The sequence below is a fragment of the Eulemur rufifrons genome, chromosome 2, assembly GCF_041146395.1.
Source record: "Eulemur rufifrons isolate Redbay chromosome 2, OSU_ERuf_1, whole genome shotgun sequence".
NCBI lineage: Eukaryota > Metazoa > Chordata > Mammalia > Primates > Lemuridae > Eulemur > Eulemur rufifrons.
This window is the reverse complement of record NC_090984.1, coordinates 102234986-102260465: the sequence shown is the minus strand read 5'-3', so window position 1 is coordinate 102260465 and position 25480 is coordinate 102234986. Positions and strand designations below refer to the sequence as shown.

The 25480-nt window shown below is 39.3% G+C and overlaps 1 protein-coding gene across 2 annotated transcripts in view; it reads right to left on the bottom strand.

Moving 5' to 3' along the window:
* Positions 1 to 25480, bottom strand: part of TTLL5 (tubulin tyrosine ligase like 5) — a 276452-nt gene that overhangs the window by 13816 nt on the left and 237156 nt on the right. The gene's annotated exons all lie outside the window — the stretch shown is intronic.

The following is a 25480-nucleotide window of genomic DNA, read 5'->3' as shown; positions in this document are numbered from 1 at the left end:
ACTGGGGTGAGGGGCAGATGGTGACTGTGACCGGTGGTGCGCTACTAAACGTTTAATTGGCTCTCGTGGTAAAACAAATGAAAGCCCCACCTTCGTGTTGTTGGCTGATTTTGACCATAGGCGAGTTCAAATAACCAACATGAAGTTACTGAAGGCAAAGTTGAGAAGGGAACATACCACCAGCTCTCAAGAGCCTGGCTGTGACCCACTAAATTGATTGGATAACCCCCTACGAGGTCATGACCTACAGTTTAACAATCGTTGCCCTAGAGTGTACACAATCAAACTCCTTACTAATTCACAGGAAGCTGACAGGGGCCACTATATAGTTTCCAGGAGGTATTGAATGAGATCACAGCTGCTAGGGATGACAAGTTTTGGGGGCATGAGAGGGGAACAACTCAAGCCTACTCTGTCGTGGGCACCTCTGAGCTACTCTGCCTTCAGCCTCCCCAAAACTGATGATCTTGGGAAATTAAGACGTAGCAGCAGTAACCTTAGGAAAACTGCAATCTGTCCGTGCTTCAGCTTCTTCCTCTGTAATATCGGAATAACACCTATGTACTTCACTGGATTGGTGTAAGGGCCAAATAAGATCATCCATATGAAAGCATTCTGAAAATTAACAAGGGCTCTATAGAGTATTATTCATGTGAAAATGATTCAATTTAACAAATTTTTATTCACAATGAAAAAAACCATCTGTCTTAGCATCTGAGCTCATCAATCATCCCCACCCTGGGTCTCTGAGATTCTGAAATATCCAGTTATCACTCGTGGCTGCCTCCTTGGTCTCCTCCACTGGCTCCTTTTCCTCAATTCCTTCAACTTTGCTGCTCGTTCTTATACTCTTTTTCCCCCTTGGAGAATTTATCCACTCACAGTTTTAACAGGTATCTCCATAGGGATGATTGCTAAACTCTACATCTGCCTCTGGCTTCTCCCTGGCTTTTGAGAAGACCGTTCTAAGTTTAATGTTCAGCCATCATCCAAACCTGACTTTGAAAACGCTAACAGTATTGTCTGTCCCATTCATCCGCAATGCTAATTCTGTAAATGGCACTAGTATTATTGCTGTTACCAAGGTTTAATTTAGAAGCACTTAAAACCACCTCATACCTATTAGGATGGCTACTATCAAAAAACACAAAATAACAAGTGTTGGTGAGGATGTGGAGAAAAAGCAACCCTTGTGGACTAGTAATGGAAGTGTAATATGGTACAGCCACTATGGGAAACAGTAAGACAATTCCTCAGAAAATTACCACATGATCCAGCAATTCCATTTCTGTGTATATACCCCAAAGAAATGAAAGCAGGGTCTTGAACAGCTATTTGGACAACATGTTCATCACGGCATTATTCCCAATAGCCAAAATGTGAAAGCAACTCAAGTGTCCATTGATGGATGAATAAACAAAATGTACATATATTGGCACATGATTCAATCTTAAAAAAAGGAAATTCTGATGCATGCTATAACACAGAGGAACCTTGAGAACATTATGCTAAGTGAAATAAGCCAGTCACAAAAGGAAAAATACTATAGAATTCCACTTATATGAGGTACCTGGAGTAGTCAAATTCTAGAGACAGAAAGTAGAATGGTGGTTGCCAGGGGCTGGAGGAAAAGGGGAAGAGGGAGTTACTGATTAATGCACACAGAGTTGCAGTTTTTGCAAGGTGAAAACCACTGTGGAGATGGACAGTGGTGATGGCTGCACAACAGTGTGAACATACTTAATGCCAGTGAACTGTGCACGTAAAAACAGTGAAAACAGCACATTTTGTGTTGTGTATATTTTACAACAATTAAAAAAAGATATTCAGTAATTATAGATATTGATCCATCATCTATTCTGCTCCAGGCAGTATACGAAGTGCTTACTGCATGCACTGTCTTATTTAACCCCACATTTGCGTAGATGCTAAGAAGCTAAGGGTGGAAAATAGGGGAAATTTGTTGTTTTTGTCTGCCTTGTGATCCTTCACATCTGCTTATGGTTTTAGTCCCTTTTAGTTCCTTGGGAAGTTGCTCCCCACTTCCTCTATTCCAACCAAGTTATTATGGCCAGACTACAAATGTTAATCCCATACCCCCTCGCTCACAAAAGTTGGCCAGTGATCCAGACCTGGCCAATGTCTGAATCCCCTTGGTCACAGCAATTGCTTCAACAGGTGGTCTTGTCATCCAAGCCAAGCCAATCCCAGTCCTTTCTTGGGATACATATATATATATACTAAATATATACATATATATATACTAAATTAGAAAAAGAGAAGCTCTCTTCACTCTGTGGTCACTAAGCTGGGAAGAATAAGACGGAGTTGCTCAAACCACATGCCCTCCATCTGATCTTGCCACGCAAAAGAAGCCATATAAAGCAGGAAATAGGGAGGTCAATGAAGCTGTGATGAGAAATAAAAAGGGAGGAAGAAAGATGGAGAGGAAGAACATAAAGCAGAGAGGGATGGAGAGCTAGAAAGATCTGACCACACTTGGTTCTCAAGTCCATCTTTATCCTCTCTACTAATAGGAGCCAATAAATCTGCTCTTTTCTTAGGTATTGGAGTTGGGTTCAGTTACTTGCAACCAAATGTATTCTGGATACCACCAGTGGGGACCCAGATGTCAGAATCATTAGAATAAAGATGAAAGCTGAAGTTCTGAAAATGAAGAAAATAGTAAAATAAGCCCAGAGATAGAAGAAAAAAAAAAACCCAAAGGCAGAACTGACCCAAAGCACCCCTCAGGAAAAGGGCCATTCTAAGCTTTGCTGGAGGAAAGTTAGTAGTAAGACATTTGGTAGAAAATTAACCTTAGAACTCTCTATTTTCTAAAGAAAACCCTAGAAAGGAATACATAAGTCTCAGATGAAAAAAGCATTTCTCATATGATTGCTGTGATGATTAAGAGAAAAAAAAGTCTATGTAAAAACTGTAGTACCTGGGATATAGCAGGTGTTCAATAAATAGCTGCTGTTACTATCATGATTTTTCAAACTATAGTGACAAAAGGGAGAGAGAACTGGAAAACTCAAATTGCCATTCAAGAGAATAGAGCATGAGTTTAAAGGCTAGATATATTAATAGTAAACATTTCATTTCCTCAAGGGCTTTCTCTTTAAAAAACTGTTTCTATTTGTGTTGTTTAAAAGTAATCCATGCATGAATTTTTTTTAAATAAACATTACAAAGAGTATAGAGTTAAAAGTGTCTCTTTTACCCTAGATGCTTGGGTCTCCATCTCAGAGGAAGGCAGCTGCCTGTAACTGGTTTGCATGTGTTTGTGAGTGGGGTTTTTTTTTTTTTTTTGCATACTTCACTTAATATAACTCAGAAATTGTTCCATATCAACATAAACATCTACTTTCAAGAGAACTCTTGAAGTAATCCATAGACATATTCAAATCCCAACACATCTTTTTACTGTGGGTCTTGTGAGATCCTCCCAGTGTCTCACTCTCTGGCTTCACAGCTTTTTGTAGGGAAAACCGAAATGGACCCTAGCATCAGTCTGTCATCTTGTTATCGTGCAACCTGGAGATAACAGGAAACAGCTTCTTCCTCTCTTAAAACAAAGGCCCACCCAGGAGAGAGTTCCAATGAAGCAGGAGCTAAATTATTAGAACTTAATATTTGGAGATGTTATTACAAGTGACAGCTCCTGAGAGTTCTCTGAGAGGCAAAGGGAGAATTTCCCCTCATGTTAGCATCATTTAAGAAACCAAAGAGAGAGCCTTTGGTAAAAAGTAGTTTGACCTTGCTTGAGAATGACGACAGCTTTGCCATATAGACTCTGACGGTTAGACAAACATGAGACAATCGAGCTGACAATGCTACTAATTTTAGAGGCTAAAGCTATTGGGAACTCAGTGTACTTACTGAGGAATCAGATGTCAGCTCACTACCACCACAAAGCAGATGTCCTCTGGATCCTTTGAACTAAAGCTTGGGTTCACCAATCACCAATCCTTCTCTTGTAAAGCTCTTCCTATTAGTTCTTAAAGGCTCCTGAATATGTCTGCTATTTTATAATTATCTTCCAAACTAATCCATACAGCCTGTGGATCATTTTTATTACTCTTTTTAAAATTTTTTTAAATTTATTTTTGTTTCTTTCTTTGCTGATTGTGCTTTGTACATTTTTATTACTCTTCACTGGATTGTCTAGGCTGTATCATCTCTCTGGGTATTATGATGTGTTGCGTGCCCATTTCTAACCTATTCCTTTCACTCACTCCCCTTTTTGTCCATTAATAATGAGAGAGTGATTAGAGCAGTTTCTCAACCTTTTATGGCCTATGCTCCATCAGCCAAGATTTTGCTCAGTTTTACTTTCTGCAGTTTATTTTATGAAAGCTATAAATTTCTTTTCACTTTCCATACATAAAATTATATTGTAGTTTGTACTTTTTAAACGTATGATATATCCCTTCCTTTCTTCCTCTCACCCCCTCCTGGTATACAACCCTAGCTGAAAAGCACTCTGTTAGACTGGGACTTAAGGATTCATTGTACCACTTCTCTTCAATCTAGTCCATCAAATGCTCTTCTTTACCTCCAGAAAACTTTGTCCTAAATGTCAAAATTTTTTATCCTACAGATCACAACAATCCTACTTTCACAGAATGATAGTATGTCCTATAGATTAAGTCAGTCAGGGTGCCCGCGTATTTGGTGAGGTTGAATCTACTGTGTCGTGTAAAAATTGCCAATGTGTCCGTGTCTTTATGCCTGCATTTTTAATTTGTTTTAAAACCACCCACTGCCTAGTGTGGTCGGCAGCCTGTAAGATGGCCTCCAGTGATGCTTGCCTCCTGGTATCCATGCCCTTATGTAATCTCCTTCCCTTCAGTGTGGACTGGACTTAGTGACTCACTTCTAACAGAGAATACAGCGAAAGTTATGGGACATCATTTCCAAGATTAAGTTATAAAAAGACTGTGGATTCTGCCCTGGGTGCTTTCTTAGTCTCTCATGGATTGTTTGCTCAGGGGAGGCCAGCTGCCATGTCGTGAGGCGGCTGTACTAGTTTGCTAGGGCTGCCACAACAAAATGCTCCATACTAAGTGAATTAAATAACATAAATTCATTTTCTCACAGTTCTGGAGGCTGGCAGCTTAAGATTAAGGTGTTGACAGGTTTGGTTTCTTCTTAGGCCTCTCTCCTTGGCTTGCGGATGGCCACCTTCTTGCTGTCCTCACTTGGTCTTTTCTCTGTGTGTGTACTTATCTGGTGTCTCTTTGTGTCTAAATTTCCTCTTCTTACAAGAAGTCAGAATGGATTTGGGCCCAGCCTATTGCCTTCATTTTAACCAAATCATCCTTTTAACAGTGCTGTAACTCCAAATACAGTCACGTTCTGAGGTATGGGGATTTAGGCTTCAACGTACGAATTTCAGGGGCACACAATTCAGTCCATAACAGCAGCCTTTGGAGAAACCCAAGTGGAAAGAGGCCCAAGTTGGAAGAGGCTTGCCAAAGACCATGTGAGTGAGCTTGGAAGTGGATCTCGCCAGTTCATGCTTCAGATGAGACCACAGCTCCCAGCTGACAGCTCGACTGCAACCTCACGAGAGACTGAGCCAGAGGTACCCTGCTAATGTAGGAAGCCTGACCCATGGGAACTGTGAGATAATAAATGTTTGTTGTGTTAAGCTGTAAGTTTTGTGGTAAGATTCGTTATACAGTAGTAGATAACTAATATAACCAATAACCTCGCCTATCAACAAAGAAAAAATGGTATTAACCAGAAAGTATAAGCACAGAATATTGGGGCTACCTGAACTTTTCTGTTAATTGAGGTTAAGGCCAAATATTTCTTTGCTTCAAACCTTGCTACAGATGAATCAGTGTACTTTTCTGCCAAAAGTAACTGAGTCTTACATGACTGAAGATTGAGATTGTTTTAGGTGTCACTTCATAGTAAAAAAAAAAAAATAATAACATTTTCACATGTAATATCTCATCTAGTTTTCATAGCAACACCATGAAGACATAGCAACTATTAAAATATTTTAATTTAGGTGCATAGCAAAGCACCTGACACATAGCAGGCATGACAAAAATATTTCTAAATGAATATATCTCCATTTATGATGACAAAATTGAGTCTAGAGAAGTTAACTAAATTGTTTAGGACTGTATAGCTACTAAGTGACAGGTATGAGGTAGAATCCAAGTTGAGGATTTTTTCTGCTGTACTATTTCATCATATATATTTGCTGTTTGCATCTTTCTTCCTTGAAGTTATGGGTAAAAACATTTAAAAATAATAATAAAATAAAATATTTCATTAACATTTTCTTTTACATTTTTTTCGATGGGGGCTGTGTTGGGATGAATAAGAAGTAGATATAAGCAAACAACTACATTCTGAAAATGGTCAATTCTTAAGTATGGGCACAGACAAACTAGTTTGTCACTGAGCCAATTCTAGAAGATTTGTGTTTAAATCTCCTTCTCTTTTCAATATCAGTGAGTAGTGGAGTTAATACCTTTAGCTTATTAAAGACAGGTAACTCCACTATATGCCTATTTTTTTTTCCCCATAAAATTCTGGATGAATGAAGCAGCATAGCCTCTGAACATCAGGGAAAAGTTGATTACAAAAATGCATGGAGTTTCTGCTTCCCCTTAGAAGTAGAAGGGACAGAAAGAAGCATAGAAATAGTTATGAAAATACCCACAGTTTACAGGATAGTAATATTGCATAGTTGATCTCAACACTGCCCAGAGACATTTGGTTACTGGTAACGATATCAATAGAAATTTATATTTTATCCCACACTCACTTATTGCCCAGTACTATGAAAAGCACTGGTGATACAGTGGTGAATGACATCATTCCCAATCCTTTTGGGAGTTTATATTCCAGTGGTAGAGGCCGACAGATAAAATAGCAAATTCTATTTACAGTGGAAGGTAAAGGCACTATAGGAATTGGTGGTAAGAGGTGGGATTTCTAGAAAGAGGAAACATCTTATGCAATGGCACGGAAATTTGAGATAGCATGGCAAGTAGTTTAGAATGACTGGAATTTAAAGGTATGTGTGGGGGAGTGGCAGAAAATATACGTAGGGAAGAAAGCAGACCATGAAGAGCTTTGGCAACCCAGTTAAAGAGTTTTCACTTTACAGGGAGCTTTTGAAGACTTTTTAGTGGGGGATTATCATAATCATAATTGTTTTTAAAAGATCTCTTTTAAGAGCAGTGTGAAGGATAAAGGGTGGGATACAACTGAAGAGATCAGTATGGAAAACACGGTGGAAATTCAAACAAAAAGTGATTCAAACAAACTTCCATGCCATTGCAAAGATGTTTCCTCTGCCTAGAAATCCCACCTCTTACCAACCAACTCCTATAGCACCCTTTACCTTCCACTGTAATAGATTTGCTAAAGTATTTTATTTGTTGGCCTCTACCACTAGAATATAAACTCCCAAAAGGATTGGGAATTATGTCATTCACCACTGTATCATCAGTGCTTTTCATAGTACCAAGTAATAAGTGAATGTGGGATAAAATATAAACTTCTATTGATATTCTGGTTAACAGTCATCAAATGTCTCTGGACAGTGTTAAGATCTGATGAAGATGAATAGGAAGGGCCCACAGGAGGAGTGTGTCTGAGAGGATGAGGAGGTCAGTTCTGGATGTGTTATACTTAAGAGGCCTGTGAGATGCTCAGGAGAGATGTTCAGAGGCGGCTGCAGTACACAGATCCAAAGAGAAGTGTGGGCTGGGCAAGTGCAGATCTGCTCATTTTTTATGTGTATGGTCTCCCCAGAATTGTGCAGGGCACAACCAACCTGTGAAGCCACATGTAACAGCCTTGGCTAGAGTACAGGTTTGGAATTGTCCTATATGGAGGTCAGCTGAAACTAGGGGAGCAGACCAAGGACAGGATCCTAGAGAAGAATATGAAAATTAACAAGTAAGCAAAGGATGAGGAGCTTTGTAAGAGAGACTAAGAAGGAGCAGCCAGAGAAGTGGGAAGGGGAAAGTCAACATTACCAAAAACTCAATGTTGTTGAAGACCAACGCTTTAAATATGTGGATGCTATTTCTCTAAACTGAGTAATTAAATAAACTGCCCATATTGATTTCTCAAAAGATTTATCATTAGCCATAATTTTTAATGATGTTAGGATTGTCTGGCTAGGGTTGATCTGAGAACCTAATTTAGCTTCAATATTTATACCAGGTGAAAATGCTTCTTTCTCACGGTACTGTGAAAGTACTTTCTTTGTCTCATTATATTTTTGCATTTTCCTCCCCTCATGTATCTCCCATTTGATCTCTGATCCAATTTTTCCTTGAATTCCTTATTCTCTGCATCTTCTCAGTAAATACTTAATTATTATTATATATAGATTGAGTATCCCTTATTGGAAATGCTTTGGACCAGAAGTATTACGGAGTTTTTTTTTTTGGATTTTGGAATAGTTCTATTATACTTAAACATCCCTAATCTGAAAATCCAAAATGCTCCAATGAGCATTTCCTTTGAGCATCATTCGGCACTCAAAAAGTTTTGGATTTCGGAGCATTTCAGGTTTTAGATTTTCAGATTAGGGATACTCAACTTGTGCTAACATTTGTGAACATAAGAATTTGTAATCGTTCTTTTGCCTTACTTTAAAATTTGAAATTCTACTTTTCTTTGTATATGTTTATTCTCTGAGTTATAGATTAGGGATCTTCAAATTTATTTATTTTGTTATTCCTCACACGCACCTAATATTGTGCTGAGCATAATTATTCATAGAATAATTAATAGACCAACACACCGAGAGGCCACACAAGAACACTAAACATCTGAAAGGTGGGGGTAGAAAACAGAAGTCTCAAAATTTCTTCAGAATTTTAGTTACAAGTCTGTGTTGGTCTGCATAATTGCTTTGGCAATGAAGTTCAATTTTTAAAACCAGAATTCAGCTTGCTACATATGAAATTATTTTTTTCCCCAAGAATGAGATTTCAAAGTTGAAAAGTTACTTTAAACTAAGTTTGGTAACTATGGCATGTGACAGATTATATAGATTTTCAGCATTTTGGACACGAACCTCCTTTCTCAAAAGTATCCAAGATATCAATAAGTGTTATAGGAAAAATGGTTCCAGGTCACATAAACTTGAGAAATGCTGGGTTAAAAATAAGTTTTTTTATTGAAAGGCCCTTCAGAGACTTTAATATGCTAACATATCGTGACTCTTTAACAAGTGGCATAGGGTAAAGAGCATTTCTCAAACTTACTTGACTGTGATGACTTGTATTTTGTGAACACATTTTGGAAAACATTGCCCTAATGTCACAGATGAAGACCCTAGGCCCAAAGAGGTTTGATGACTTGCCCAAGTTCACACAAATAGCAGCAAGGTTGAGATGAGAACCAGTTTTTCTGATTTTAAATTGGGTTGTCTTTTCACCATACAACACTGCTGGTATGCTACTTACTCTATTCTAAACAGTTCATGGCGAGTACCACACAAAATTGATACCACTGATCCAGAGAAATTCTGACTTCCAAGACTCAGGGATTCCCTCCTTTAGTAGCAATGATAAGATGATCTCTCTGGGAGTCTGTCAGCTGCTCTGTGGCCATGAAATAAATTGTGGAGGCCAGGAGGGTGGGTAGGAGTTCCCTGGGATGCTTTAGGATGCTTAAAAGAAAAATGGATTTACGCCGAGGATAATTCCTAGAACAGATGTGAAACCAAATACTTCATATCACAATCCTGTCCCCACCCTTTCTGAAAGGGAAATGAAATAGCAGGATTAACCTGCTCTTCATCAGATCATGCTTTGTTTCTTTAAAAAAAATCCTGTGACCAGGGCAGATTCCATTTCCTGCTACTCCCCCTTCCTACAGCAGCTAAGGGAGAGCCCAGGACGGGAGCAGAGGCTTTCCCATGCCCTGCAATGCTCAGGCCGGCAGGACAATGCTGGCAGGTTAATGCGCTATCCCTCCTTTTAAGCTCCACACACAGCTGGCCGGCTCTGTCCACATACCATTAGGAAGTATTCATCTGTAAATGTAACGAGCATCTTAGAACACTGATAAATACATCAATCTGGGGAGAGGGAGACGTCAGAATTAGTTTAATTCTAGTGCTCTCTGAAAACAGTACATACAGACTAAAAAGTGATTCATAATGTGTGTGTTTTTCTTGTTTTGTTTTGCCATAAAAGCCAGGGTTTGTGAAAGAGATGAATGAATTTTTAAATTAAACTGTAACATTTTGACCAGGCAATGACACGGCAAATCAGAAATATAGTGTCTATATATATATATTTTTTTTTTTTTTTCATTCATCACAAAGCTAGCTGTGCCATGATTTAGTAACTCAAGTATCAGAGCATAAACTCTTCTATAAAAGCCAAAAAGGACTGGAAGTTTCTTAATCTTTGCTTAGCAATGAAATGTTGCTCTTCCTAATTACTCTGATGGCTATGCCAGGATCTCAGAGGGAGTCCATAGCAGTTACTGATATTTTCTTTGTAGACCAGGCTTGGTTGGGAAGGGTTTAGCCCAGAGAAGATCTCTGGTGCTCCAAGGAAATGAACACCAGAAGCATCCCGGAGAGCTAGGGGCTGGGTCACTTGAGGTATCTCCAAGAATCACCTTTCAAAGTCCAAGCCACTTGTTCAATCATATCACAAGCGGGCAACAGGATGGTGTCAGGAGAGGGGTGCCTAGGAATGGCAGAATTAAAGGGATTAACAATGGGAGAGAAGCAATTGGTGGCACAGTTAGCCCCATTCTCAGCTGCTCTTTCATGGATTTGGAACACAAAGTGAAGCTTAAGGCTCTGAAACTATAGTCAAGGTCCTTCTAGCTCTGTGCTGACTAAAGCAACAGAAATACCCGGGAGCCTGACACCTTTCCAAACACGAAAAAAGCAAGTGAGGCCAGCCCAGGGACAGCTGCTGTCTCCCAGGCGCACCACCTTCCTTGGGAGGGTAAAACCCTCGGGGCAAAGCTGGGCCCTTTGCCAATGGTTTAGGCATCTTTCTGCCTAAGACCTTACAGCATACCTCACACAAAGGAGGCAGCCAAATATTGGATTAATGTACAGGACACACTAAATAAGTATTTCTTAAGGAATTTGGCTAAGATGTAAATATAATTTGACTGCTTACATTGAAGGCTTTTTGGTTTTTTTTTTTTACTTTTAAAATATTAACTCTCTAAGGTTTATTGAAATATATTTCATATACTAATAAAATTCACCCATTTAAAATGTATAGTTCAGTGGTTTTTATTGTATTCACAGAATTGTGTAACTATCACCACAATCTGACTTTAGAACATTTTCATTACTCCAAAAAGAAACCCCATGCCCATTATATTTACCTATCCTAGATATTTCACATAAATAGAATCATACGTCATGTGGCCCTCTGTCACTGGCAGCATAATGTTTTCAGGGTTCATCCATGTTGTAGCATGTGTCAGTACTTCATTTTTTCTATGGCTTTATAATATTCCATTGTATAGATGCACTGCATTTTGTTTATCATTTCATCATCTGACAGACATTTAGGTTGTTGCCACATTTTGGCTATTATAAGGAATGCTGCTGTAAACACTCACATACAAACATTTATGTGGACATGCTTTCATTTCTCTTGAATATATACTTAGGAGTAGAATTGCTGGGTCATATGGTAACTCTACGTGATATAGGTAACTGTTTGAAGATCTGCCAAACTGTTTTCCAAAGCAGCTGCACTTTACATTTCTACTGGCAGCGTAGGAGGATTCCAATTTCTCCACATCTTTGCCAACACTTGTTATTACCTGTCTTTTAATTATAGCCATCCTAGTGGGTGTGAGGTGGCACCTCACTGTGGTTTTGACTTGCATTTCATTGGTGACTAATGATGCATCTTTTCATGTGTTTATTGGCCATTTGTATATCTTCTTTGAAGAAACATCTGTTAAAATCTTTTGCCCATTTTTAAAAATTGGGTTTTCTGTCTTTTTATTGTTATGCTGTAAGAGTTCTGTATATTGATATATTCTGGATACAGATTCTTTGCCATATATATGATTTGCAAATATTTTTTCCCATTCTGTGGGCTTTTACCTTTCTTGGTGGTATCCTTTAAAACTGCGGTCTCCAAACCTTGGACTGTGGACCAGTACCAGTCTGTGGCCTGTTAGGAACCGGGCCACACAACAGAAAGTGAGCGGTAGGCCAGCAAGCGAAGCTTTATCTGTATTTACAGCCACTCCTCATCACTCACATCACTGCATAAGCTCCGCCTCCTGTCAGATCAGCAGCGGAATTAGATTCTCATAGGAGCACGAACCCTACTGTAAACTGCACATGCGAGGGATCTAGGTTGTGCGCTCCTTATGAGAATCTAATGCCTGATGATCTAGGGTGGAGCTGAGGTGGTGATGCTAGTGCTGGGGAGCAGCTGCAAATACAGATTATCATTAGCAGAGAGGTTTGACTGCACAATAAATGTGATGTGCTTGAATCATCCTGAAACCATCCCTACACCTGGTCTGTGGAAAAACTGTCTTCCATGAAACCAGTCCCTGGTGCCAAAAAGGTCGAGGGACTGCTGCTTTAAAGCACACAATTTTGTAATTTTGATGAAGTCTAACCTGTCTAATTTTGTTGTTGCTTGTGTTTGTTGGTGTAATAGCTAAGAAACTGTGGCCTAATTTGAGCACATGAAGATTTACTCTTCTGTTTTCTTCTAGGAATTTTATAGTTTTAGCCCTTCCATTTATCTTTTATCAATTTTGGGTTAATTGTGTAGAGCATGAAATAGGGGTCCAATTTCGTGCCTTTTTTTTTTTTTTTTCCCATCTGTTGCCCCAGGTAGCATGCAGTGGCATCATTATAGTTCACTGCAATCTCAAACTCCTGGGCTCAAGTGATACTCCTGCCTCAGCCTCCTGAGTACCTGGGACTACACGCACACATCACGAGGCCCGGCTAATTTTTCTACTTTTAGTAGAGACGGGGTCTCGTTCTTGCTCAGGCTGGTCTCAAACTCCTGCGCTCAAGTAATCCTCCCATCTTGGCCTCCCAGAGTGCTAGGATTATAAGCATGAGCCACAGCTACCCACTCCAATTTCATTCTTTCACATGTGGATAACCAACTTTCCAAGTGCCAGTTGAAGAGACTGTTTTCTCTCCACTGAGTAGTCTGGTACCCTTGTTGAAAATCAATTGGCCATAGATGCATGGGTTTATTTCTGGATGCTTAATTCTATTCCACTGATCTATTCCATGCCACAATGTCTTGACTACTGTAGCTTGTTATTCACTATTAGTTTTAAATCCTTTTTAAAATTCTCTGACTCAATACTGCTGTGTGAACTTCTGTTTTAGATTTTCCATGCTACCAGGCCCCAGTCCTATTCTTTTCAGAGAATCTCAGCAAAGACCTGAGCACAAGGAAGTTTTTCTTTAAACGAAACAGGGATCATTAATAACCTCTCTCAGTGTTTTGCTTTTTTTGTTTGTTTATTTTTTTATTCTGTTTTGTTTTTAGAGACAGTGTCTTGCTCTGTCACCCAGGCTAGGTGCAGTGGCATCTTGATGGCTCACTGCAGCCTCAAACTCCTGGGCTCAGCTTTCTGTGATCCTTCTGCCTCAGTCTCCTGTGTAGCTGGGATTACAGGCATGCACTACCACTTCTGGTTATTTTTTTTTTATTTTTTGTAGAGACTGGAGGCGGCGGGGGGCGGGGGGGGTCTCATTATGTTCCTAGGCTTGTCTCTAACTCCTGGGCTCAAGAGATCCTCTTGCTTTGGCCACCCAAAGTGCTTAGATTATAGGCTTGAGTCACCATGCCTGGTCCTCTCTCAGTTTTTAAAGTAGTTGTACTGTGAACAAAATCTGAAGGAGACGTCATTCGTGAACAGAATTTAATATTATAGTAAAATTAAACTTATAACAATGTTAATTGGTATAACTTAAGAGTATACATAATCATTCTGCTGAAGTATATCAAGTACTGAATAATTTATGTGAATGGATGTGGTATATCAAAATTTTATATTGTACTTAGAACAAGTGTATCATTTTAATTAATAAACACATTTATAGGGTTCTTTTTTCTTTACAGTAGGCTTTTTTTTTTTTTTACAGCTTTTTTCCATCTTCCTCACTTAAATTGACCTTTTAACTCTTCCAGGAAGATGGAGACTCTCATGTGTTCCTGCAACCTCCAGGTAATAGGGACCCCCAACTCCATGTACCAGGAGCCAGGACTGCAGCAAACTCAGGTCAGGGAACAGCTTTTTTATCTGTGGCAGCCAAGAAGCTGGTGGCAGAGGGCCTGCAGGAAGGTGATGAACTCCCTGCAATAGGCATGGAGCCTCCGGAGAGAAAGGATGCTGTGACAAAAACTGCTAGATGTTTATGAACTGCCATTCTCCCTTCTCCCTCAATAAGAGAGGCTGGATCTGCCCTGGGAGGCAACGTGACGGCTGAAAGACATCCTCTCCAGACTCTTCTGTTGCTAGGGAGAAGCGGGCAAGGCAGCCAGTGCTGGCCAATGATATATTAGTTAGAACTGCCAGGCTTCCAAGAAAGCTTTTTTGGAAGGGGGACAGATTGAGCTGGCATCTGTCTTTTGCCCTTCCCCCTCTTCTTGCCTGGAACATAGACACAATGCCAGTAGGAACAGGAACCATCTTATGACCAAAAAAATGAAAGCCAATGCTTTAGGGTTAGTACAGCAGAAAGAGAGGAGCCTGGTTCCTCGGTTATGTCTCTGAAGAGCAGCACTAGACTGGACTTCCTGTCTCCAGACTTCTTGACATGTGAGAAGAATAAATCCCTTACTTAAGCTGCCACTGAATCTCAGACTTTCTGTTACCTTCAGGGAATGCTCTCCCAACTAATCCAGGGGTGCTTCTCAGACCCTCCTGATTTTCCCCTTCCCTCTGCTGCAGAGCTGCATCTGCACCCAAGTTCCCTCTGTCAATGAGAACTGCTGCCCCTTCCAAGATGGCGTGTGAGAAGGATTACCACCAGCATCTCCTCCATGCGGGGGAGTGGAGGCAGAAGGCCCACCTTATTTTTTATCCTCCCCTTTCCAGGTCTGGCTCCATTCAAATGAGGGAAAGTTAAATGGCTGGATTAAAAAAGCCAGCCTAGACTACATACAACCTCACTCTTCCAGGAATCCCCCTGAGGAGCGATTTGAGATAACAACCAGACACTGCAGGAGGCTGAGGCTGCATCAGGAAAGGACACTGATAAGATTAAATCACCTTGAGGGGCCCAGAGTTTTGAGATGAGGAGGCAGTTCAGCAAGGTCTGGAATAAAGCTGCCTGGGTTTGAATTTCAGCTCCACCATTGACTGTGTGGCTTGGACAAGCTATTTAGCTTCTCTGAGCCTGTTTCCTCATATGCAAAATCGAGATTAAAAAAACACCTACTTTTGTAGGGTTGGGTACATTACATACACAATCTATAATCTTTTTTTTTTTTAATTGCAGCAAAATACACGTAACATAAAATTTACCGTTGTAACCATTTTTTTTTTAAAGACAGGGACTCACTATGTTGCCCAGGCTATATTCAAACTTTTAGGCTCAAGCAATCCTCCTGCCTCAACCTCCCGAGCAGCTGGGACTCTAGGCACATGCCACGGTGCCTGGCTTAACCATTTTTAAATATACAGTTCAGCAGCATTAAGTACATTCACAGTATTGTGCAACCATCCCACCATCCATCTCCAGAGTTCTTCATCTCACAAAACTGAAACCCTTTATTTGTTAAACAATAACTCCCCATTGCCCTGTACCCTCGGCCCTGGTAATAACCATCCTATTTTCTATCTCTATGATTTTGACTATCCTAGATATCTTCTGTTAGTGGAATCATTTAGTATTTGTCTTTTTGTGACTGGCTTATTTCACTTAGTATAATGTCCTGAAGGTTCACCCACATTGTACACTAACTGCAGAATTTTCTTCCTTGTTAAAACTGAATAACATTCTATTGTATATATATACTACATTTTGTTTATTCATTTATCAGCTGGTAGACACTTGGGATGCTTCCACTCTTTGGCTATTATGAATAATAATGTTATGAAAATGGGTGTATAAATCTGTTCAAGTCCCTGCTTTCAATTCTTTTGGGTATACACGTAGAAGCAAAATTGCTGGAACATAATGGTAATTCTATTTTTAATTTTTTGAGGAACCACCATATTCTTTTCCATAGAGGTAGAACCATTTTAAATTCCGACCAACAGTGCACAAGAGTTCTAATAACCTCCAAATCCTCCCCAACATTTATTTTTTTCTTTTTGAATAGTAGCTATCCTAATGGGTATGAAGTGGTATCTCATTGTGGATTTTGATTTGCATTTCCCTTATGATTAGTGATGTTGAGCATCTTTTCATGTGCTTATTAGCCATTTGTATATCTTCTTTGAAGAAATGTCTATTCAAGCACATTTTTACATAGGGATTTTTGGTTACTGTTGAGGTAATCTATAATCTTTACATCCCAATCCTGCAAGATTAATATTTTTATGCTTATTGTATATATGAGGAAACTAATGCCCAAAGAGGCTAACTGATTAGTCCAAAGTTGCCAACTGGGAAGTAATAGATCTAACTTCAGAGTTATGTGCTTTCCTTCCTGCATTCTGGAATTCTTACAAAATTTAGGTATAGTTACTGACGACAATAGTCATGATGTTTCTGAGAATACTGTATACATATAAAGTGTAACATATGACTCTGGAACCATGATGATAGATTTTACACAATACTCAACACTAGTCATAACTCTCATATTAGAGGGTGGTGTCCAGTTTCAGGTATTGTATACTTTAAGAGGCGTCTAAAGAATTCATGGAAAGTTCAGAAGAGAATACAAAAGACAATTCAGTGTTCAAAAGCAAAACCTGATCTGTGTGATAAAGTGGAATAGCTCCAATTAATTAGGGAGTGTAAAGGCTGAAGGATAATATTTTCCAAATAAGCCTCATTTTAACTTGTTCCCTTCTAATGAGATCCTTGAATATGGTCTAAAATGGAACATCTTCATACTGAAATCTGCACTGTAACAAATAGGTTTATAGTAAGGCTGTGAATGTGTACCAGAGGTTTTCTGAAGAGCAGTGATCATTCATTCATTATTTTATAGGAAGTAGTTTTATATTGCAAGAAATAGGATAGAAACACTAGGTAATTTATAAGGAAGGTTATTGTGATTTTGAAGATTTTTTTAATAGTAAAATTCATTATTTATGAAATCTTCATTAGAAGATTTTATCTTTTGAGGTTAGGCATTTTACTTGAAGCCAGGTAAATAGAGGGCATAGATTATTTTTTGACAAATTTTATGTATATATGTATTCTTTTCTTTAGGGTCTACATTACAAGGTAATGAAGCACTTTGGGTGTTGTTAGGGATTCAGTTCTGCCCTCAAGGAGTTTATGGTCTTATTGAAGGGACAATTTATCCAAGAAGAGAATAGTGATAAAAGATGACAAAATATATGAAGTGTTAAACTTTGTGATATAAATTATAAGTCTCTAGGAAATTAATTAATTAATGAAATTTTAAAACTTTCGTAGAGACAGGGTCTTGCTATGTTGTCTAGGCTGGGTCTAAGAATTTAAAAAAATGGCAAGATAAATGTAATTATGTATAAGAGCAACGATTACAAGACAAGATAAAACTTAACTGGACCCTTAGGGGATAGGAAGAATTTGTATATGTAGACAGATATTCCAAATGTCAATAAAAGAATAAGCAAAGGCAGAATTATGAAAATTCACACATTTAACTATTCAATCAGAATTTCTTTTTTTGTTGTTATTTCTTTTGTCACTTTATTTTTTATTTTTATTTTTTTGCCTTTATCAATCAACCAGAATTTCTTGAACCTCTACTATGGGCTACTGTGCTAGGGCCTGGGCTTTCAGAGTCAAATTGGACCTGATCCTTGCCTTCCTGGGAATTACAGCCTAGTGGAGCAAACAGTCAAGTAATCCATAAAGACAGCAGAGTGTCGCAAAAGCCATGATGGAGGTAATCACCGAGTTCTATTGGCGCACAGTCAAAAGCATGTAAATCAGATTGGAGGTGGGAATAGGGTAGGCTGGACAGGAGGAAAGGAGTTGAAGACCCATAGGAATGAAGCATGTTGGTGAGGGAGGAGGCAAAAGTGGGGAGATGGTGTCCAGGCAGAAGAAACTGTATACGTAAATAAAGGAGCAGAGAGCAAACATGCCATGAGAGATGAGAATACAGCTTAGCTTCCACAGTTTTCAGGAGATATTACCTCTGCCACCTGCTTTCCAAAGCATATAGATGCATCTTCAAACAGCAAGATAAAAGACCAGGTATATAGGCCCTTGCTTAAGAGCACAATTAATTCTTATCAAACAATTGAAAGAAGTTATATTTAGGATTGTCTAAGATACAGCAATTCATCCAGTCCTGTAAATAACCATTAAATTGCCCTTCGATTATATGGACGCAGAGATTTAGATTATGTTAGTTTTGATCCCTTATAAAACTGTCTTCATTGACGTGTACTATAACACTTTACCTTTGTGTAGTTCATGCCAAGAAGTAGCTATATGAAACACATCACTACGTTGGCTTGTTGACTAACAAGATACTACTGACTACTTTAATAGTTGGTTAGCTGTTGACTGACTACTACTTTATTCGGTGTCCTCTCTTTAAAGTATGTAAAATACTTCCTTTAGAATGAAAACTAGGAAAAAGCTTGATTTTCTCCCCAGAGTATTCTTTTTCTTAATAATAAGAACTATATACTCTAATTTATCACGTTTCCCTGTTTGTCCTGGATGTCAGGAGATTCAGAACCAAATTTCACCTCAATTATAGTAAATTTATTTCACCACATATTTGAAAAATTTTAATTATCTTGGTTTTGGCTCTGACTTACCCTTCATATTTTATTATTTTATTTTACTGCATGTGGTTTTATATTTTAAGACCCTTATACTAGAGATGAAAAGTCTATGTTGTATACATCTAGCTATAATCTCACTGAAGAAAATTTCCAGAAATGCATAAATTGGCAGCTCTGTATCACATAATGATGCTACCCTAGTACCAGGCCACCATCTGTCTGGAAGGCAGCCATCGCCTACTTTAGGCCAGCTATGGGCTGGGAGAGCTCTGCCCACCAGTAGCGCCTTGCTGGATGAATGAATGGGAAGTATTCTGATTGTGTTTTCTGAAAACTGCATGCAAAAAAAAAAAAAAAGAAAAGAAAAGAAAAAGAAAACAATCCCACCGAGAGAGGTTGAGTCCTGAGTAGGGCACAGTTGTCAACCTGGGCAACAGCAGAAGACACCTGCTGAGGAGACAACAAACCACCTGGTCACAGGGATGAACTAACAGAGTTGTTTAGCCAGGAGAGCTGCTAATTACCCCAAATCAGGCTGCAGGTTTTCATGAGGTCTGGCTCTTGAGACTGTTTCTTCCCTGTGTTTACATGCAGTATCTTCCCTTAACAGAGGTAAATCGAGGGGATCTCTCTTCTTGATAATCAAAAGGCTGTTGAGGAGAACTCAATTCCTCTGCATAAAGAGGAGGGTAAGTATATGTACACATGTACAGCAGTGATTTATTTCGGAGAATGGTAAAAAGGATGAATAAATATAAAACAAAAGTTCTGAGAAAAGTCATATTTCTAAGAAAGAGTTGTGGTTTTCAAAATTCCATATTCCAGTATCTGATTAAAAACTCTGAACAATCTATTATCTAATACAATTTGAAGCTCAGGCATAAGTTAAAAAACTCTTGTCAAATTCCAAAATAACTTCATCTGGGCTTGGCACAGGCCTTAATTTCCTGTGACAAATTACAAAAGAAGAGAAGGGGGAAAAAAAGCCTCAAAGTCACTTTTCAGTTAAAAATATATAAAAAAGAATAGTTCTTCTACCTAATAACAAACAAACAAATACTACTACTATAGCAACGTCTAACTAGCTGATTTTTCTTCACTCCATCATCCTAAAACCAGGCTCGATTTTCAACTTCTAGCCCCATTTTATGCTGGGGGTACTATGGTTGATTGTAGTTACGGGGACAGGCCACACATCCAAGCCCTTCCTTCTCTGGTATCAGACAACTGGATAGCCGGGATTTGGGGTTTCAAGAGAAGAGACAGCCTTGACACCTATGGTGCTAACTGAAAACTGCATGTTCGAAAGATGAAAACTAAGAAGTGTAAGAGACTACTGTTTTAGTTTTACTAGTGATGCTCTTCATTTTGAGGACTTAAGAGAATCTGAGTCTTTTTCTTTATAATCCTAATTTGAAAGAATAAAGGATAAATATCAATGCCAATCATGCCAACATGGCAATACACTTCAAGTCAAGTCATCATTCTCCAAGCCCTGCAGTTATACACCTACACTCTTTGGGGCCTAGTTCAAACTCTGTAGATCAGGTAAGCAAAGTTGTAAATATTTCCATGTGGAAAGCTTGCTTTTTTCCAAAGACAGGCATGGCTTAGCATGCCATTTTCTTTCTTTAGAACTTTCAGGAGCAATTATGTCCTGAGGATATAAGGTTAGTAAAGCAAAGGTATGTGGCTACGACAAGTATCCCATTGAAACTAGCAGCAAGGTGTGTGGGTTCACAGGATGGATAACCACAGAGAATGGATTGACAACCCGGAGTGATATGTACAAAGACTCACAGAGTGAGGCAATCTTATGTGGTTACTCGCCCAGTTCAGGACTACAAGAATAGACTGGATCTTCTTCCACCCAAAGTGAATGGATATTACATAGACCACACAACTTTGCTACAAGATGCAGTGGTAAGTACAACTCTAACAATCCAAGGTGCCAGGCATTTTTTCCAGGAGGCATGTGTGTTTCTGTAATATAAGTGTAATTTGAGAAAGGGGCCACTGCATTTCCCTTGTCTCTTTATAACAAAGTAGTAATTGTTAACAATTGAAGAATCATCACTCTTCTCTTGGGATTTTGCCAGTTTAGCAAGAGACAATATCAATTTGCAGATGTTATCTTTCTCAGTAGCCTATTTCTTCATCTGTGTCAGAAATACAGTACTCTGGTTTTCTTTAAGGCAAATGAATTCCCTTTGGGTAGGTTCTTAGAACTACCCCCACTTCTCCCCCCAAAACCAAAAGCCAGGTTGTCTTCTCCCAACTTCTAACCAGGTTGTTCAGTTATATTTGAGTTTTGTTTCTGAATGTATTAATAGAAACAGTTACTAAATGAAATGAAAGAGGCTTCAGGACAGGAAAGCATGAAATTTCAATGGCTGACAGCCAGGCGATTTTGCCTCGTAGAGGGATCCACATCCTTCTTGTGTGGCTGCAGCCCGATCTACACTAGCAAAACATGTACTGTTAAAATATCACTGTGTAATACCAGCCTGTAATGAAGTCCTATGACCAGTTCCTTAGAACTGGGTGATACAAACCTAATTCATATTTTTTCCTGGTTCCTTGTACTGCAAATTAAAGACATTTTTCTTCTTGATGTCTGTTCTAAGAATGTACATGTTGGATATGGTATGGTAAAGTTGATGGGGCCACTGGATGACATGAAAACAAGGCTTGGAAGATGTTGATTATTCCCATGGGCTCCAGAAAGGGGGGTCACTGCACACCACACAGGGTCACAGGGAAAGGACCAGTGTTGGTCAGGAGGCAGAAGAGAGGAGTGTGTGTTGGGGAAAGTCTAGGCCAGAGCCCTTATTGGGGTTTACGTGGAAAAGGCAAGGCAAGGCAAGGCAAGTAAGCAGCTTTGGATTAGTCTGAATAATTCTGGCAGACTTTGAGATATAGGGATGGTATCTAGTTACCTGGTACCTGGCCCTGAGATGATTTAGGGCAGGGGAAGTTTTGGCTTGGTATAGGAGAGTTAGACAAGGAAGTAGAAACTTGGGATTGGTTGGTTTGCATACAAAAGGTGTACTCATGGACAAGTTGTTATTATCTTTAAGAATTAACTAGTCCTGGAAGGGGCAATCTTTCCCTGGGTCTATAAGGCCCCCAAAATGCCAGAGCATCAAGAATACAGAAAATGTCGTTAATATAATTGGCCCTGTGATGTCCAGATGCCAAATAGACCATACAGAATCTGAGAAAACAAAGAACAATGTCTGTATTCAAACACAACACTTGCTGAGGGCAGCATATAGGGCTCCTAGATAGGCTGAGGTTCCTAATACTCTTCCAGTAGCATAGCTAGCATAGCTCCCTCCACTCTTTGATAAGGACAATTGATATTTTCTCAGTATTATAAAATATGTCATACAAACACAATTCAAATTCTCTAATCTAACCTGATGGCCTCCTTAAACCCAGATGTAAAGAGGTTCTAGGACTGTCACAGCTGGTCATGACATTTGTTTGTGTGATTGTGGTTGAAGGAGCTCTGCTGTCTACAGTGCATTCACAACAAAAAGAAAGCATGCTTTGGGTGATGAGCTGCAGCCTCTGGGGTTCTGCTTCCTCATTCTGCAAACTACCTAATTCCCTGCTCAAGGAGAGGCAACTCACCGCCATCTGCCACATGCCAGGCTGGTAGGCCTGCCTCTGCAGCTTCCTAGCAGTTATACTGCACCATGGGAGGCTGGACTTCTGAGACCTTCTGAGCTGCTCTGTCTTCTTCATCCATACACACATACCTGGCATGTTGTCTTACCACCTGAGCACAGCATCACAAAGCACTTTATGCTCACCTGAGCACCTTACCACAGAGCACAGCATTAGCCATCCCTAGCTTATGTATGGCTTGGGCTCAGCAGGGATGTGTTTGCAACAAAGATCTAAATGTTGAGAGATAGCTCTTTCCCAAGGCTTCTCTGCTGATGATCTTATTTTGCCATGTAATGTTCAGAGTAGATTGTAAGGGATACTGATGAAAGAGGTTTAAGGAAAGTGATATTACAACTGTAGCAGGTCCAAGGCTCACAGTACTGGAAATGGATGGACATGATTACTTCTTGGCAGACCATCAGTTTGGTTTGGAGCCTGATGTCACATTCATTCTTCTGGCTGCCAGTCTCCTGAAGGAAATATTGACCTTCTCACTTTAGTTTTCTATATTTTATTAGTTGTTCATCATTGGACAGGCTGCTTAGCATCAGAATTAAAGGCCCATTGGCTAAGTATCACCAATAGAACTCTGGTTGTTTTCACTTTCTCTGGTACATTTTGGTAGATGACCAAGCCATGGATTTGGTGTTCCCTTCTCTTTTCTCATTCCTTTCTGGAAAGAGTTTAGATGGGCTAGGGAAAGATATTTGAAGCTTGCTGATCCAATGTAAATGAATCTTGTGGTGGGTAAATAATTTCCCTCTCTCCTTTGCTCTCCTGGGGTATTCTGATGAATAATGCTTTTCAAAGAAGTTTTTAAATATTCCCCTAGAGGTAAGAAGAGTATTAAACTCATAGCAGGTGTGCCATTAATGCTTTAGAGTATAGGGCAGAGCAAAGAGGAAAGGAATCATCAAAGCCTTGAAGTCTCACAGAATTTTCTGGAAAGTTTTGAAGGTCACAGCTGGGAACAAAATACTGAGGGCAGCACTGGGGAAGTGTGGATATAGCTTCACAAGATCAAGTTAGATCATTCCTCAATGTATGAGCTTTTTTTGGATAGGTGTAGGCTGGGGTATATAGTTTGTTTTGCTGCCAATTATAGCGTATATTTATTTTAAATAACTCAGTAAAAAGCACAATTAATTCATCAACCTCACCAAAATTTAAGACCAAAAATTTATTACCTCCTTGCCTCCCATTATCTGAAAGTCCAGTTCACAAACTACCTAACTCTAGTCTAAAAGTCCTCTTTGATAATATCTGTTCCTTCTTGAGACTATTGCAACCTGACCTTCAAATGTATTTTCCCATATATTATGTTACACTTTACCTGTGATAATTCAATTATGGCTTTAGTTTCTTTCTTTGTTTTGTCTCAAAGTCCCCATATTTTTAAATAAAAGCCTCTAGTAACAGTGGAGAAATTTCTTACTGCCACAGCACCACCTACTGGTAGACCATTATAGGCACAAGCTATTTGTAGCTCAACTTTGACCCACAGTTTTGGAGACTCCTGAGCTTTAGTTTTATAAAGCCCAGCTTCCCTGTTATTTTGAAAAGCTATCACTTCTCTTGATAGCTACCAAGTCTCTTGCTCTGGCATAAAGTCAGCAAGTGAAAATGATAAAAATATGCTTTTATTCTTACTGTTACCTTAAATTGGCCCTGACTTCACCGACTTTGATTTTCTCTGTCCTATAACTGTAGCAAGGGCTCCAGACTGTGTGGGCAAGGGTTTGGATCTGGCGAAAATAACTTGGGGAGATTCCAAAGATCCTGAAAAATGGAAAAAACAATCCCTACTTAACACTATATTTGATCTTGGCCCAAAGGACAAGAGGTCAAATGTAAATCTAGGTAAGGGGATCACTATCCTCCCAGAGGCTGCCACCCCATTTCCTGTCAAACACCAAATCCATAGTCTTTCTTTTGCTTTTGAACAGAATAAAAGTGGGTAATCAACCCAAATTCTTACCCCTCCGTTCCTGGAGAGAGAAGACTGTTTTAGGAGCAATAAAGAGTATAGAACACTAGGGCAAGCATCTCAAAAGCTTTATTTATTTTTATTTTTATAAAATACTCCTGATCTACCTAGGAGCTCCAACAAGTATATAATGTGTTGTGAAGAGAATAAGAATTTGATAATGAAAATAGGTCAGTCCATGGAGAGCTTCCAGGCAAATAATTTCACTTGAAAGTTAAAGTGACTTCTAGATCCTTAGGGTTTAAGCTCCACTGGGTTTACTTTATATTAAAATAAGTTCCTTTCTCCTGTTGTCTCAGGGACACAATGAAGTGGGCAGGCAGAGTCACACTGACATGTTGTTGACCCATCCCCACGCAAAGAGCACAAAGCTATAGCACATTTCCTAAAACAATAAACATTTAACAAGGATATCACTTCTCACTTCTTGTAAATGAAATCCATCACTGATTTTCAAAAGGTGGTAAGGTCTCTTCCACCAACTACAGACCAATAAGAGCTTAAAAATAGAAGAGGGTGGGGAAAAGTTGGACTCCAGGATAGGAAAGGCTTAGGCAGCAGAAGCCTAGGGCCGGGGATGAGGGCAGCTGGTGTGGCTTCAGACTCCTATAATAATGGTAGTTTACATTATCAAATCAGCACGAGAGAAATGTCAGTTATCTAATCTGTTGCTCACTGCTATTTTAGTTCACCATCACCACTTCAGAACTCAAGAACGTCATGGTTATAAAGAAGGTAGGCCATGACGTTGGCTTTGGGCCAACGGCCCTCACTGGAGCTTCCTTCTCAAATTTCCCAATTTGCTGACTCTACACCTTCCTTTCCATAGCAAACTTCAAATACATAGCCTGAGGTTAGCAAAGTCAAAGAAAACTAACATTCATGGAGCATTCCAGGCACTCTGCTAGGAGCTTTCAC